General features: G+C 34.6%; 1 long non-coding RNA gene across 2 annotated transcripts in view; it reads right to left on the bottom strand.

Annotated features, from left to right (window-relative positions):
• Nucleotides 1-17371, bottom strand: part of LOC129231558 (uncharacterized) — a 145374-nt gene extending 128003 nt beyond the window's left edge. For both annotated transcript variants that reach the window (XR_008581268.1, XR_008581267.1), the window contains exon 1: nucleotides 17150-17371. This is a non-coding gene — a long non-coding RNA (uncharacterized LOC129231558). The remainder of the gene's footprint in view (nucleotides 1-17149) is intronic.
• Nucleotides 17372-18579: the final 1208 nt, after the last annotated feature.

Raw genomic sequence — 18579 nt, 5'->3', positions numbered from 1 at the left:
GCATTCTGGTTCATATATTGGGTTTGGATAGATAGCCCATAACGTCAAGCAACTTTCAAGAAATGAAAAGATAAGAGGACATTTTACCGTTTCTTTAAGGTAAGATACATTTAAAAAAAAGCACATTTTTCATTTAATACCTGATTGCGCAGAGTATATATTGATTTCATTTAAAAAGAAAATCTACATTGCAATTGAGTTCTTCGTAATGCAATTCAAGTAAAAAAGGAATAAAAAACAGTTCAATTGGTACTTAAACTGTAAATTTAAAAAATATATATTTGTGAATCGTTTCACTTTATGAGGTGGGATAAAATAATCACGCATTATGTACCGTTGCAAATTAAAAATTAAACTCTTTCCATAAATGGTGTAGCACTTTTTTGAACATGTTGGACCACTCCCCCCTTTGTCAAAAGGTGTCATCCTATCTCCTTACCCCTCCCCTTATCACATGTCACGCTGTTTTTTATAAACATATTCTCATTAAAAATGCGTAATGTCACACTTCTCGTTATTCTTTCCCTACCCTGTCATAAATTCACAATTTCCCCCTCCCCCATTAGAGCTTTGAACTACCCCTTAGCTGTTTGTAAAATAATTTTACACCAGCATAATTTTAGCCATACATATTTTTTCCCCTTTATAAACAATAAAATGTGTCACATGGCTGCACTGCAGAAAAAAACTGAGCCCATTGCTTTTCCTTTTGTTGCACACTTCATGTGTGCATTGCGAGTTTTTTTCACACAGGGGTCATACACAAATAGTGCCGCGATTTGAGAGAGGAAAAGGAGTTCATGAAATCGTGACAGTTTGGGCCAAGGGGATTAAAGGAAGGAGCATGAAGTGTGGCATTTGTTTAAAATAAAAACATTTTTATATAACAATATGTGTATAATATGTTGTTACATCTGACAAGGAGAGGGGAGGGGTAAATGTTGAAAAATACATCCTTTATGGACAGATCCAAAGAGAAGAATGCTAGATATTGGATTTATTAACTTTTGTAATACAGGCAAGAGCCTATTAATTATCCATCAATCACTTTTGAATAGCATAGATGGTGTTTATCATTCATTTATTTACAGAGAATGTGTGGCAAAGTAAAATGGCTAAGATGACTGAGTTTTTTCAAAATGAACCAACTGGAAATTTGTTTTGAAAATTATAGTAAAAAAAGAAAGAACATTGTATTTTATAGTAAAACTTGCATTGAAATATCATTTTTTATTTTTGGCAGTAGTTTTGAGCCTTCAAAAAAAAAAAAAAAAAGTGGAACCTTTTCACTTTGTATTTTTATGGGGCAAAGTGAAAAATGAAATATTTTTGTAATGAAATATTTTCTATTTGCTTATAAAAAGCATTTTTGAATAAATGAATCTGTAAATAAAATTTTGAATGAATAAAGGAAAAGAAAATAGGAACAATAAACGAATAATAAAATTAATTAACTAATTAATATATGAAGAAAAACAAATGAGTGAGTAAAGGAGTGAATGAATAAGAAAATAAGTGAATGGATGAATAAGTAAGTGAATTACTAAATGAAAGAATGTAAATCAATTAATTAATAAATGAATACATAAGTGTTTTAGTAAATGATTGAGTGAGTAAACGAAATAAGCTATTTCACTTTGCTCCCATCTACTTTGCCCTGCATGTACTCGACTACTTGAGCAATATATTTAAAATGCAAATAAGCTTAGTACTAACTAAATAAATATTGCACCACATACTAGAAGGTCTCAATTCATTGTGGGTAACGAATTGGCAGATAAGTTAGCTAAGCAGGGCTCCAATTCACCATTTATGGGACCCGAGCCTGTCCTCTGCCTGCCCTACAATGCAGTAAGGACTACTGCAAAAAACTTTCTTATGGATGAATCATATGGCCTGTGGCTTCAGTCCGACTCTCAAAGGCAGGCCAACTACTCTGAACCAGCAGCCTCCCTGGCTTAGATTCAAGGAACTGCTTAACTTGAGTAGAAATGAGATCAAGAAGTCTGTTGGGTTACTAACTGGACACGGCTCTTTTAATAGGCATCTTAATCTGATGGGTGTTACCGACAATCCTTCGTGTAGAGGATGTCATATGGCTGATGAAAGCTCAATTCATGTGCTATGTGAATGTGACTTCTACTCTGCACAAGGATTTGAGCACTTGGGATACCACTATGTAGATCCCTGGGAACTGCCTAGAATTTCGGTTAGGCAACTGCTGAAATTTATTTCTGTTACTGGGCTCCTTTAGTAGTCTAAGCGGGGATAGTACAACAGACCTGAGGTCTCAGTGCTCGCGCTAGTTTCAAGCGCCCCCCTTTTCACTTCATACTTCATACCCCTTCACGTGCAAATAAATACAGCTTGTGCCCGTTTAACCTGCAAGACCTCTATGTTATGCAATGATATGCAAAAACACTGCAAAAGTTTTTACAATTCAACAAACCACACTCTTTTCACAAATATAGTTTTAACCCCCTAGTTAGCCGTTATATCTCTCCTTCCCCCCTCAAAATGATGTTATTGAATGCGAGTGTAAAGTGGCGTAAGTCAAAAAACGCTGCGTTTCGTAACTCAGTGATTATTGGGCGAACTAATGTCAACTTTTTGTGCTCGTCTTGCTTTTCATGCTTTTGCATTTCACTGAATTCAATGTAAGGGATTCGTGGACCATAGAATGAGTTAGATTTCGTTAAATTCGACCTCAAATGAATGGACGTTACTACCGTGTAGGGCCACCTCTAATATGAATGCGAGAGTCAATACTGGCAAGGGGCTTAAAAATATCGTACGATGGCCTACGTCATATCATTCCACATTTACTGCAAAGGCGCCACTAATATCCTCAAACTTGCAGGTTGTACAACCTACCGTCCAAAGTGATCCAAGATATGCTCGAACTGTGAAAAATCTGGGGATCGAACGGGCCAGAGATTTGGATAATGAGGAAGAAGAAGAATACCCTGACATCCTTGTTGTGTATGACCGATCACTGTCCTGTTAGAAAATCGCTTCTGGGAACTTCTCTGTGAGTGCCATTACATGTGTCTGAAGCGTGGCAAAAATGCACCATTAGACTGTCATGAGGCATTGTGGATCAATATTGAGGGTGACTATGTTTCGTACACGATAATACCCATAATATCACTTCAACTCCGCAAAGCAAAGGCCCTATTAGGGCGTCCACAACGGGGTCTCCATGAGCGTGCAACTAGTGTCATCACTGGCACACTTGAACCTGGATTCGTCGCTAAAGACGATCTGGATCCATTCGGTTGCATTCCAATCCCGTCAAACGTGACACTACTTCAAGTGAAGACGACAGTGTGAAAGACATAATCCTGCCTTTGTTTTCAGCAACACACCGCATCTGCAGCTGAGGTGATACTCGTGGGTGCCATGGCATATGATACATGGTCCCCCTTAATGTTAATCCACAACCAGGGGCGTGCACAGAAATTTTGGGGCAAGTCACAAATGACTTTTCCGGGCCCCCCTCCATATTGCATACCCCTATATTTCACGCCTAGTTTTAAAAATATTAAGCCCCCTTCAGGCTCGGGCCCGGGTCAACAGGTGTTCCTTCTCCCCCCCCCCCTGTGCATGCCCCTGCACACAACATCATGACAGTCTAAAGGTACATGTGTGGCACGCTTCAGTCAAATGTTTTGGCACTCATGGCAGAGTTCCTAGGAGCCTTTTTTACAAGACAATGTTAGGTCACACGCAGCAAGGGTGTAAGAGGACTTCTTCCCCACTATCACCTTCTCTTTACTTGCTAGAACCCCTGATTTGTCACAGCTTACAACAGAAACATTATGCTAATATTATCAGTTTTTTTTTTTTTTATAAATTTTTTGGCAATATGAACTAATCAAGCAGTTAATTTTTGACGGCACATTCACGAAATATAGCAATTCATAATTTTCAATATTTCGTAGCTAAGTATCTTATGTGGCAATTCCTAAAAAAAAATCAGAAAAAGATATTGGTGATTGAATGAGCTTTAATGAGGGTGTGTTAGATTGTAGCGAGCATTCCGTTAAAAAGGTATGTCCTGGAAACATGAAATTTGGTATACAACTATATTTCGAGTTAAAATTGTACACCTTGCCACCTGATTATTGGTTAATTAAACAGAAACAATTTATTTAATGATATACGTATGTGGTAATCTTACAGATCTCGAGCTATTTGTTTTGTTGTCCTTAAATGTAATGATATAAATAGCGAACCTCAATTTTACTAGCTGTATAATTGTTTAGAATGCGTAACGGTCCACTCAAGTTTGAAATAAATATACATTGTTATGAGTTATGAATAAGATATTTGTGCTTTTATTTTTTGTGGCACGAGAACAGGGAAAACGAAAAAAAATTGAGATAGATATAGATTTAGGCATAAACAGACTTATAGTTACAAAGATAGATGTAGAAACTATTTCCTTAAATTAATATTCATATAAATAGATATAGATTGATAAATATACACAGATTCAGATTGATGGATACAGTTTAGATTGATAGATATGGAGATGCATAATGCAGGAAATAGATACCTGTTTATATGGATAGATATGGAAGAGGTTTTCTTGAAATTAATGGAGATATTTTGAAAAATAAAGAGCGAAAGATATATGTGGAGATAAATACGAAGATAATTGTACAGAGATAGGTTTAAAAACTGAAATTTATAGTGAGATATAAAACCAAACCAAACCCAGTGGCACGACAGCCCATGGGGCCAAGGTCTACTGTGCCCATCTCAATCTTCCAGACCAAGGGCTCTGGGGTGCTAGGCAGATGTTCCGATTAGATGGTCAACCGAACACAGAACCCCCAGGGTTTAGTCCCCAACTACGCTTGTTATTCATTTTATCGACCCACTGAAGGGATGAACAGCTGAAATAGTTAAATATTGATTGATAAATATAGAGATAGATAGATTGATTAAAGTATAGATAAATATACAGATAGACACAGATATATATATATATATATATATATATATATATATATATATATATATATATATATATAGTACGTAGATTGATCATTATAGAAATAGGCAAATGCAGGGACACATAGTTTAGATACATATAAATAGATGAATAGAGATATGATTTTTTATAAAATATTTTCCATACCGCCACCAAATAACAAACGTGTGTGAATAAACAATCTTATCAAAAAAAAAGGACTCACCTAAAAAGAGTTATCAGAATGAAAGAATATTTTACATATGTGTGGGGAAAAAAACAATAAAAGATGTCCAAAATTAACGCTAGATTTGAACACACCGATATTTTTGCAGAAAATTGTTGGCAACCCTGAAAAAAGAAGTATTTTAACAGCTGAGAGTTTAGGGCTCGTAAAAATGGTGCGTTATACGAGATATATATCAACGTGTATTCATTATTGAATAATTATTTCAAAAATAGTGAAAGTTGAGACTGGTCGAACAGTAACCGTTACTGGTGATCTATATCATGACACGGTAATGCACGGATGGTTGTGGCTTATTGACACAAACCTTTGACTTCAAATAACCTCATAAGAAGAAATCTAATGGTGTTAAATCACACTATCTAGGGACCAATTATAATCAACGAAACGAGAGATTACACGACTAGGAAACATCTCATACAATAATTGAATTGATTCACTGGCTTTATGGCACGTGGCACTGTCTAGTTAAAACCACATATTGGTCACATAAGTAGCATCCAGTTTTTGCAGAAAGAACTGTATTATGTCGCGATATCGAGCACCAAAAACGTTTACTGCTTGACCTCAACTTTCATTACTTTTGAAATAATTCCTCAATGATGAAAACATCTTGTTATCACTACATTTTTACTACAATGCAAAATCAATTCAGAAAAGTTCCTAAAATAATGGACAACTGATATGCCCAATTTCTGCCCGTAACATATCGTGCAAAAACCAGGAACGTTTTCCACCAAATGTCAGTAACCGTTCTGAAGGATTTTCATTCCTCCCCGGTTAAAGCAGCCAATGTCTCAAGAACCTTCACGATAAATTAGGTGAGCTTAACGTAATAGATCAGAACGTTTATGATTTAACCAAGAAAGCACCAGAGGCATTAACGCAGCCATGGGCAAGGTTAAGACAGAAATGCTCTCTCCTGCTATTCTTGCGTTGCAAAACTGCAGCTGTCCTGTGATTCATTCGTTCGTTCGTTCGTACTGAGGCGCTTAGCCAATCTGGACAAACCTTATCGTTCGCATTGAGGCGCTTAGCCAATCTGGAAAAACCTTACTCCGGCTAGAGCCGATGCACTTAATAAACACGCTCAGTCAATCTTTAAACTGGTAGCTACAAATGTTTTTTAAACCTGTGAAACATCTGCATTTGTGCCACTTGTAGAAATTCATCAAACTTTATTGCAAAAATACTTGATTTTACGGGGAAATAGATGAAAACCTGTAAAATCCCGAAACGTTCCATGGAAATAATCAGTAACGTTTCGGAATTCTTTTACAGTGTAACCCTAAAATCTCAGATGCCAAATAGTTCTTTTTTCAGTGTTGCCAACAATTTACTGCAAAAATGGCGGCAAATTCAAACATCGCTTTGATTTTGGGATACCCTTTATAACTAAGTGATTACAAAATGGAAGCAGGATCGTTTATTAGAGGAAAAATACCAAATGAACGGAGGCTTTAGCACTTTGGCTGCTTGAATATCGGAGGCGTTACAGGCAATCATTGATGCATAAAAGTATTTTACGATGTCCTGCGTCATTATCTTAGCTGCGTGACTATAAACCTACCTTTAGTTTAATCAGACTCGTACGCACTCCAACTTATCCTCCCATATGATCCCAGATATTCTTGATTTGTGACAAATCGGGGGCTCGAGTAGACCAACGAAGGAGATAATGTGGTGGAAGAAGTACTGTGACACCCTTACTGTGTGCGGTTAGGCATTGTCCTGCTTAAAAATAGCTCCTGGGGCATTCCAAGGTATTTTTGACATTTATGTAGAGTCCGTAACGTGACCTTTTTTGCCATAACTTTTTAATTTACTGTTTGATTAGCATATTATTTTATTTTGATTTTTTCCTACCAACACATCAGCTCAAATTAAAATAATTTGCAAATCAAACGGTAAATTAAAAAGTTATGGCAAAAAAAGCTCACGTTACGGACTCTACATAATGTCAAAAATACCTTGGAATGCCCCTCCTGAAAGCTCTTTCAGTTTGAAATGGGAAATTATAAAATAATTAATGAGCCATCTGATATAAAAAAGGAACAGTTTTTTTAACTATACTAATGTGAAATAAATTTATTATTGGCACATTTATAGTTTTAATCCTATTACGCATATCTACTACAAACGGATATTATGTACCTTATAAATTTCCTTTTTATCTACCACTCTCGGTAACATTTGGTAAACAATCTTTCCGAAAATGCTAATAATTTTACTTCGCAATTTAGCATACTTAATTTAACTGGCTATAAATAGATATCAGCTGGCTCAAATAAGCGGCATCATCTTCGAAACGAGTGTTTATCGATCTTATGCAGAGCATGGAAGTAAATTTCCATTTAAGATGTTGAAAGGGATCCGTTATTAAAAATGTATTTAAAAAAGTAGCGTTATTTGTGTAGTCACTGTTTCCGCTGTTAGAACATACCCCTGTCTCCCGTACCATCTATATATATATAAATCTCGTGTCACGATGTTTGTTCGGGGTAAACTCCGAAACTACTGAACCGATTTTTATCAAATTTCATACCTATCTTTAATTTGATCCAACTTAAAAGATAGGATGGATTTTATAATTTTTAATTGCATATTAAAAGTTTATTACACATTAATAGCGTGTATTAATTGTTTAGTTCCATAAATTCTTAATAGATGGCGCTGTAAGTTAACTCTTCCTCAAAATTCTTTATTTTTAAGTTAATTAAAATTTGCAAAATATACTACGTTACGGATATTGATGGCAATTGTATCGCCGTAGGAACGATGAGAATAGTGGCCACACTTTTCAATGTAAATATCAAATTCTGCAAATCAAGTTGAAATTAGTAAGCGGCGGATAGTTCCCTACTCACCACTACTTTTAAAAACGTATGAGGCTCATATAATTGTCGAGTTTTGCTATTCGAAGAACTCCATGCAGTACTCTCGCCAATACGTTGTTAAAGGTCCTTATTAGGTCGCATTGTGTGTACGAAATATGGACAAAATAACGCGATGAGAGATGATTAAGTCATATAAGCAGCAACGAAGCTATCTGGCCTAATTTAGTTTCCCCATAATACGAAAAAAAACCTTCTGTCCAGCATCTTTCTGTACAAAACGAAATATCGAAAATGACCAACGAGTATATTTTACCGAAGATATTTTTTAGGAAGAGCACTTCAAACACCAAACATACTTTTTTTTACATTGTGTCAAAAAACTAATGTGTAAGTCCGACTCTCAGAAATAAAACTATTTACAATTTTCCACGCTATTTTACATGAATTGTAAAAAAATACGAAATGTCACTGATTATTTCCGTTTAACGTGTCGGGATTTAATAGGTCTTCAATAATGCCTGTTGAAAATCAAGTATCTGCGTCAAAACGTTTCCTGAATTGATACAAACGTCATGAATGCAGACATCTCACTGTTGTAAAAAATATTTTTAACTCCCAATTTAAAGATTAACTGAGTATATTCATTAACTGTATCGGCTTCAGCTAGGTTATGTTCCGTCTGTTCCGCCTATAGCGTCTAAACTCCGAATGATAGAGAATGAGCCTCTGGATTCCGTAGCTTTGCAGGAGTCGCTGGCGAGTAAGTCTCATAGAAATTTCTTGCAACTATGTCTTACCATTCGTCATGCTTGCAATAATACTTTTGGCGCTTTCTTGGAAAAGTAGAAAGGTGTTAAGCTTTTGTATTAAACTTACCTGAGGTTTTCTCTGGGGGCGGGGTCTAGAGGCATGACTGGCTTTTAGACAGGGAGATGGCTGAATTCATCAAAAAGATTCCAGGATAATTTTCAGGAAGGTTAATGAATTTTAGTGATGAGAATTGACTTCAATACCTTCATCATGGCCCGTCCAGATTGACGTATTTTCCAGTGGGAGCAAGTGAGTCTCTGGATTCCATATTTTTCCAAGAGTAACAAACAAATAGAATTCCTTTGTGCATGCTTGCAAGTCCTTCTTAGCAGTGGCTATGGTTGCGATCATAATTTTTGTACTTTCTTGGAGAGTCGAAAAATGTGCCTTAGTAACTTATGTTACTTAGGGTATATGTGCAGGTTTTAGTGAAATGATTGTTTCGAACCGGGAGAGGTTTCGAAATTCTTCAGAAAGATTTCAGAATAATTTTAGAACGGTTTCTGACGTTAAGTGGAAAACATTCCATCTTTTTGAAAGATATGTTACTGGCAGAAATTGGGCCTATTTCCTGCCCATTATTTTTCAGGGCATTTCTTAATTGTTTTTACAGTGTTGAATAAAATCAGAAAATCACGGAAGCCATTTAAATAAAGAATACAACATTCATCAATCTCGGGCATAATTAAAGCCAAGACATTGAGACCAAAACTCCATCCAAAACAAATTTTGCATGCAAAACAAAGTGAATATTTTTTTTTGCATTTGTTTTCGGTAAACATTCCAGAACATGCAGGAATATTTGCGGACCGTTTATTGTCGAGTGTTTAACTTATATCACGATGCATATCGCAAATTGTATTTATTGGTCGCACACTGTCACTGGGAGTTGACACTTTCTAATGCAGGTTTGACAAAACGAGAAACAGTAATTCGTCAACTGTGTAAAACAATTTTGACGACATAATATGTAGCACAATTATCATTTCTGTGGAGAAACTATATAACTTTTTACGTTTGAAGACGTATTTCATACAGTTTAACAAACAGACAAATGTCCAAATCCAGATTTTGCACCAGATATAAATATGAAGCTTTAATTTTGACTGAAGGTTTTTGAATTTCAAAATCAAATTTGCGACTTAGTCATTATGACATGCCGTCACTTAAACGTTATGACACCGACTTAGTTAACACTGATTTGCAACGAGAAAAAACAGTGCAATGACGCTGTCTTAGCCACAATTATTTCAAATAATTGAGCCATTACTGACGGCTGGAAAAGAAATACTGACCGTTGATGCTGAACAATGCTATACTGTTGTTGATGAAAACAAAGCCTTAAACATTCCAACTGAATTTTTAAATTTCCTGGATATACCAGAAATGCGACAACACGATTTCTGGTTGAAAATAGGCTCACCAAATTATTCTTTTTCGTGATAAAACTCACCTAGATTATGCAACGCTACACGTTTCTTCATCAAAATCAACAATTTTGACGGAAAAGTTTACTAAGGAACGTTACTGAGTAAAAATTCTCGATACTTGCTTCCAATTCTGGCTAAGGTTTGGCTATGTTTGCATTACTGCTTATAGAAGTTCCATAATAAATCAGAAAGTTGCAAAGCTTTTTTTATACCTACCTATGTTTACACTAAAATTCCAGAAACACGACTAGCTTCAAACCGGAAAATCTTTGAATTTTTTAAGAGGCTCCCGAGATAATTTCAGGAAGGTTACTGAATGTTATCGGAAAACGTTCCTGGTTTTGGCAAGACATGTTACTGGCAGAAATTGGCCACATCAGCTGCCCATTATTTTCCAGGAACATTTATGCATCGTTTTTTACATTGAAGCACACTCATTATCAATCTCATGTGTTTTAAAATCGGCTTTTCTATTTTAAGCTCTATGAAAAATTTTAGTTTGATTCTATCAAAATAATGATTAAAAGATTATTTTAATTCACCTATTTCGCCACAGCAACGCGTGGCTGGGTCACCTAGTACATTTATATATCTATATATATAAAAATGAATGTTTGTCTGTATGTCATCCATGAACTCAAAAACTACCCGGCAGATTTGGCTGAAACTTTCACCGTTTGTTATTTTTGGTACTATGAATGTTTATAGACCAGTTCGAAAAAAATCCGATCGATAGTTCCTTTTTTATTCCAATTTAAGTAACAATCCATTGGATAAATACGAATAAAATTATCGGCTGCAGAAATTAATTCGCCTGAAAGATCTCATTGATAAGAAGTTAGCTGTTGCCATTTTTCTTGAGTTTGAACAAATAAATTCTTTCTTTATTGTTTTATGGCTTTTCATGCAACGGGGGGATTTAAAACTTTTTCTATTTGATATTTTTAGCGATTGATTGATCTTGCAAACTGCGTGAGTACAAAATTTGAGTACAGTCACGGCTTCACTTGATACCTGGACCGATTATTATGAAAATTGCTATATATATGTATTTTTCCACGGAGAATGTGCATAATATGCTCATTGAAGCCACTCGCCACCAGGTGGCACTGCAGAGTAGCAACTTCTGCCCCATTCAACCGATTGTCATGAAAATCAGTATAATGATGTATTTTTTTTGTTGGTATAGCAACGCGCGTCGGGTACAGCTAGTAAGTTATAAATAGTTATATAAGTGCATTCACACACACATACACACACACACATCTCAGCTCATTCGAATAAACCTTTCTAAAAGTTGAAAATATTAATTTTACATCAGTCAAGTCAGGAAGTCATTTTACTTCGCCTGCTAAATTGAAAACATATAAAAACAACGTCATGACTACTAAGGGCCTCGCCGAGAGAATAAGTCAGTCAAGTTGGAAACTATGGTCCCTGTTTGGAATTGAAATAGGTTTCCCAGTTAAGAGTAAGGTTGTTTAAGGGGGGCGGCGACTAAACTGGCATGGGATCCACCTTGGCTCTCAGAAACGTGTACCTGCTGATATCGTCACCATTTAATTCCAGTTATTATTACTACTATTATTTTATGCAAACTGCCAATTAAAATTATTATTTTTTCTTGCGGTGAAAAGTTTTATAGAATTAATTATTTCAGATAATATTTCTAAAATTACTAATTTTTTCTTTTTTTTTTCTTTTTTTTTTTTTTTTTAGAATTTGCTGAATGAATATGAGCAAATTTAATGTCAAACTCGTCAACCGTATTTATTACCGTTAAGTATTATGTTGTGGTTATTATTATTATTATTATTATTATTATTATTATTTCATTATTTATTTATTTATTTTATTTATATATTTATTTATTTTATTTTATTTTTTTTTGACGGATTGACATCACAATTCTGTGGTACAGTTGTCCGAGAAAAATATCCTTCTGTAGATTTTCATAGAGGATAATTCTTTGCAATGGACATGAATTATTTATTTTCAAAATTATTTTTAGTTACATTTTATTTCTGGTACATCCAGTAAACTTTGCTGCAATATACTAAAATAAAATAATAATAAATATTACCCCCAGGGGTGGACTGGGTCCCCCAAGAAGGCGCCAGCCTTGACTTTCAATGAGCGCAAGGGGGGGGGGGAGAAGGCGCACAGGTTCAAGGGCGGAAAAAAAAAGAAAAAAAATGCAAGAAAGCGAGAAATAAACGAAGGCGCACAGCTTTAAGGGGGCAAAAAAAAAAAAAAAAAAAAAACAAGGGCGCCCAGGCTGGAGGGCGCATCGGCCCGCGGGGGCAAGTCCGCCCCTGATACTGTTATTAATTACAAAAAGCATTTATTATACACGTAGTGGCTCAGAGAAAGATGATCGTTTTATTTACTTTTATTGTTCGATGCAGAATAAAGTACAAGGACACAACGATTTTTTTTCGCCCAGTGTCCGAACATACACTGAAAACCTTATTTCAACAGTTTTTAAACACGGATACTTGCTTTTTTAGAACACTTTGAAGCACACTATCTGGAACACACTATAAGGGGAATTGGGAGCTAAAAGTATTTTTCACAACAGTGAAAAGTCTGCATTCGTGCAACTTGTAGAACGAATACGGTAATTCACGAGAACGAATACAGTAAAAAACAAACTAATGAACAAATAATTATCATTATTCAATGCAATATACTTAAATAAATAACTAGAAAGTAAAATAATTTACGCTTTTACTTTTCTCATTATAAAAAAATTGATTAGAGTTCATAGAATCTCATTTTAATCTGTATTTACAAAACTATTTACATGGTTATTACTGTGTATTCATTTATAATCACCATTTTGCTTCTTATAGGAAATTTTTTATAGGATAAGTGAGCCATATTTTTTTCAAAAATTTAACATGAGGATTTTATTTTTTCACTTATTAGAACTGAAGTTATTGTTACCTTTGTTTGACATTATTGTACGTACAAAATACATAAAATTGTAATCGATCGTGAAAAAAAGCAAGACCTATGGGAGGTTCCGGACCCCCTGGACCACTCCTTTGTATGCGCCACTGATGTCTCTTTTTCTTTCGTATTTTTAGAAGTGACAGCATATTAAGTTCGAAAGTTTACCTTATTGACTAGTAACTTTGATTTGTGTGATCACTTTTTTACATAAATAATTTTTTTTTCCTTTCAAAAAACAAGTTTCTGGATGGTTTGGGATTGACCCTACGCGCACATCTTACTTTCCACGATATATTATTCTGCCACGAACGGAGAACGGTAAGGTTTGGAAATTTAGTAAATACAAATGACCAACAATAATTAAATTTTTCTTTTAATTTCAGAAGTATCTTTTGAAAATTAGTTACCCTTATTTTATATAATCATCTGTTCCACTTTCTTCAATAATATGGAATTTTTGGTGAGCCATGTGATTTAAGTGGTAATTTGGGGAAAATGGATTGAACAATGTCTATAACGCTAAGACAATATTTTAATGAATAGGTGATATTTAGATAATTACTACTGTTAAATATTATTAACGTGATGTAGAAATTGTAATGACACTAAACTATACTTCAGTTAGTAGGAAACTTGTAAACAACTTGATATTTCAAATTCTATTTTTAATTAGAAAAAATTTAACTCTTACTTCAAAGAAATAATTTCGTTTCAGTTTTCATTTAACATTTTAATTTCTAGCAATCTGAAAATGATTGGAGATTTTTTTTTTAAATTTCAGCTAACAATTCCATACACAAAATTTTGTACAAACACCCTAAGAGCGTTACGTAGCACTTAATATATTTACCACGAATGAAACGTCTTTACAAATCATTATCCTCAAGCTGTAAATAAAATAATAAAAACCTCGTTTTCCATTTCCTCAAAGTACATTCGAACCCACTTAATGGAATAGCCATTTTGCCACGAAAAATATTCCAATAAACGGGATAGTCCATTAAGCGGGATATTCTTTTAACCGATATTCTATTAAGCGGGCTCGACTGTGTATTTTGTTTTACTTTTTCATAACTTCTCTCCTTTTTAATGAAACAGCATAAGATTATTTGCCTTGTTACGACACAGTTCCGCAAGAACAACATGTTGGTAAAAATTACTCACTTCATTATCATACTGTTCAAAAATAGTCTGAATAGATTTTTTATCCAAGAGTTATGTAAATGCTTGGTGAAAATTTCTAATTTCAGTTCTTATGCATGGCATTATGTAAAACACCGAATAGCTTCTTCATCCAAGAGATTGCAAATACATGGTAAAGATCTCTAATTTCCGTTTTGCCCATGCATTGGGCAAAGTATGTGAAAAGATTAGCTTTCCCCTAGTACAAAATTTTTTCGTAACAACTCATGCTGTGTCACTATAAATAACTAAGACTTGTAATCTGTGTTTTACAACCTAGATACTAGTTTCAGTAATATAAGATAGCTATAAAGTCAATCTTATACTAATCTTCATTGAGGAACTAGGAAAATAAAGCAAAGATAAGGCTAAAAGATAGTGTTTATTTATCTTTTCACTGGCTCTGGGTAATTACTTTCTAATTTATGAAGGTAAATATTTCTTAATTATTTTGAAGTTTTTTCTAAAAATGAAAAATTTTCCGTTTTCGCATCAATAAAATTATAAACTGTAAATTAAGCTAAAAAAAAATGTGCATTAAATTGAAGCGTTCGAACGAAGTATAACCGAAATTATTTTGAGTAGAGCTGAAAAATCTAAACTTTACTTAGCTCGAATTAATTGAATTTCCCTTGGCTGCAGTACAAATTAATACCACCTGTTTCTGTTAAGTAAATATTTAAATTTTTATGTTAACTATTTATTTTAATTAAATTTCTTTGAAAAACTTCTCAAGTGTCACACATCTTACGTTTCATGTCACTCTTCTCAAGTTACTCAACATCGAGTTCCTACCTATATCGGTCCCTCCCCTACTCCTTACTTCTGTGAATGATCGTAGCAATTATTTCTCCTATCATACTAATAACTGAAATTCCCTGCATCCCAAAACACGCGACTGTTCTTTAATTAAATGTCCGGCCTTTCACAGTTGAAGCACGGACTGTCTGGGTAGTCTTCACTATACAACGTGTATGTCAAGCAAACGTTTACATTTTTTAGTTAATTAATTTTTTAATTAAATGTCATTGAAAATGTTCGCAGATATGTTTCATACGTTTTATGTCACTCTTTCCATATAACTCCCAATCAAGTTTATAACTAAATAGGTCCCACCCTCTTCACCTTACATCTCTGAATGACCATATTTATTACTTCACCTATCATACTAATAATTGATCAAAATCCCTGAATCCCAAACCGTGCAATATTACTTAATCAAATGCCAGTGCATTTCGCTGGTGAAGAACTTGATCCGGGTAGTCTAAACTACACACAGTTTGTCAGGCAAATATTTACGTTTTTAAGTTAATTAGTTTTTTAATCTAATTTCATTAAAAATCTTCACATGTTTCATACGTTTCATATCACTCTTTCCATATAAATCCAAATCGAGTTCATAACTAAATCGGTCCCACTCCCTACTCCTTACATCTCTGGATGATTCTAGCTATTATTTATCTTATCATACTAATAATTAATCAAAACTCAATGCATCCCCCAAACCTTGCAATATTTCTTATTGATGCATTCCAAGGTATTTTTGACATTTATGTAGAGTCCGTAACGTGACCTTTTTTGCCATAACTTTTTAATTTACTTTTTGATTAGCATATTATTTTATTTTGATCTTTTCCTACCAACACACCAGCTCAAATTAAAATAATTTGCAAATCATGCGGTAAATTAAAAAGTTACGGCAAAAAAGGTCACGTTACGGACTCTACATAAAAAATACCGTGGAATGCCCCAATTGCGGGAGCCCTTGCATCTCGCTGGTGAAGCACTTTGTCCGGGTAGTCTCCACTACACAGAGTTTGTCAGGCAAACATTTACGTTTGTTTTTAAGTTAATTATTTTTTTAATCTAAATTCATTAAAAATCTTCGCATGTTTCATACGTTTCATATCACTCTTTCCATATATATCCAAATCGAGCTCATAACTAAATCGGTCCCACCCCCTACTCCTTACATCTCTGGATGATTCTAGCTATGATTTATCTTCTCATACTAATAATTAATCAAAACTCACTGCATCCCCCAAACCATGCAATATTTCTTAATGCGAAAGCCCTTGCATCTCGCTGGTGAAGCATTTTGTCCGGGTAGTCTCCACTACACAGAGTTTGTCAGGCAACCATTTACGTTTTTAAGTTTATTAGTTTCTTAATCTTATTTCATTAAAAATCTTCACAAATATGTTTACGTTTTATATGTTACTCTTTTTATATAACTCCGAATCAAGTTCATAGATGAATCGGTTCCACCCCCTACTCCATACTTCTCTGAAAGATCATAGTTATTATTTCTTCTATCATACTAAATTGATCCAAACTCATTGCATCCCAAACTGCGCAGCATTTCCTAATGAAATGCCCGTGCATCTGAAAGGTGAAGCGCTTTATCCGGGAAATCTCCACTATACAAAGTTAGTCAAGCAAACTTTTACGTTTTTGAGTAAATTATTTTTTTATTAAATTCACTGAAAATCTTCGCAAATATGTTTCATACGTTTTATGTTACTCTTTCCATTTTAATCCATAGCGAGTTCATAACTAAATAGGTCCCACATCCCCTACTCCTTCCTCCATATAACTCCAAATCGAGTTCATAACAAAATCGGTCCCATCCCCTACTCCTTACTTCTCTGAATAATCATAGCAATTATTTCTCCTATCGTACTAATAATTGATCAAAACTCACTGCATCCCAAACCACGCAACATTTCTCAATGAAATGCCCGTGCATTTCGCAGGTGAAGCACTTTGTCCGGGTAGTCTCCACTACACAAAGTTTGAGCACCGTAGCGGGGGTGTCCCAACTTCGGACAAACGCTCTGAAGGTACAGGTAGCTCGAAGAATGGTAGATGCTGGAATCATCCTGTGTGTGTGCCATACGCACAGGTGGAGCTAAGATGGCCTCGTGTTCTGGTGCCAGCCAGCACTGAACCCCTCCCTGTTGGTCCCACGTGTTGCGAAGGCGAAGCGCATGCGCAATCAGGGCGATCGATGGGACTTGATTCCAGCGTCCCGTATACGAAAAGAGACAAAAGTTGTGTCGCTGTTTTCAAGGTCTCTCTATCAAAGTTTTCCGTCGCTCCTTGATTCAGCTGCTCCGGATATTGCTCTTGCTCGACATAGGTGAGGGAATTTGGGGATTTTTGACCAAAGCACGCTGTGCATACAGTGTCTTTTATTGAAATGGGTAAACAAGGAAAGAAACGATGGATTAAATGCGGTGTAGTGCGCTCTGCGGAATTTTTGAAATTGCAGAAACGGATCAGCTGAATAAACGCGCGGATGTCATTAGGATATTTCATTCTCATGCAAAAATTTAAATGCCTTATCGTATGGAAATATTTTGGTTAATGAAGGGAATATTTAACAAGTTGAAATTAATTTCTTTAGCAAAATGTGGGGAAAAATTCCGAAAAAGAGTTTTTCTTTTTCAATTTATTTTATTTTTTTCCCTTACAACTAATAGGTTACAGTCAATGAAATTAATAATGAATTGTTAATAAAGTGAATATTTAACTACATGTAATAAATTTTTTTAGCAAATTGTGAGGAAAAAATTCGAAAAAGAGATTTTCTATTTATCTGTTCGTTTATTTATTTATAACATTTTTTTACTATTAACGGGTTATAGTAGATGAAATTTTAGAAATTGCAGAAAAGGATCAGCTGAGCAACCGCGCGGATACTCCCTTCTCATGCAAAAATTTAAATGCCTCAGCATATGGGAAACACTAGTAGATAAAATAAATATTTGTCAATGTGAAATTAATATTTCACATAACGAACCAAAGCAAAACGGGGGAAAAATATCAAAACCGATTATACAATTGAAGTGATTATTTTAACACATGTTCATATCTTTATTTCTCTTCTCTCTCTCTCTCTCTCTCTACTTTACTTATCTTTTCTTTTTGAACTTTTAGAGGATTATATATATAAATATAATTCTATTATTTCTTTTATACCTACGTTATTGGAGTTTTCTTATAGTAACATTTGTAAAGTTGAACCGCTTAAAAATTGGATACGAATAATTTTACTTCCAATGGCATTACGTCGGAAGAAAGTTTGTGCTTGGAAAACTCAAAGGATATAAATCTCTTGTTCCATAGCTA

This window comes from Uloborus diversus, chromosome 10 (assembly GCF_026930045.1).
Source record: "Uloborus diversus isolate 005 chromosome 10, Udiv.v.3.1, whole genome shotgun sequence".
NCBI classification, from domain to species: Eukaryota; Metazoa; Arthropoda; class Arachnida; order Araneae; family Uloboridae; genus Uloborus; species Uloborus diversus.
This window is presented reverse-complemented; position numbering and strand designations above follow the sequence as displayed.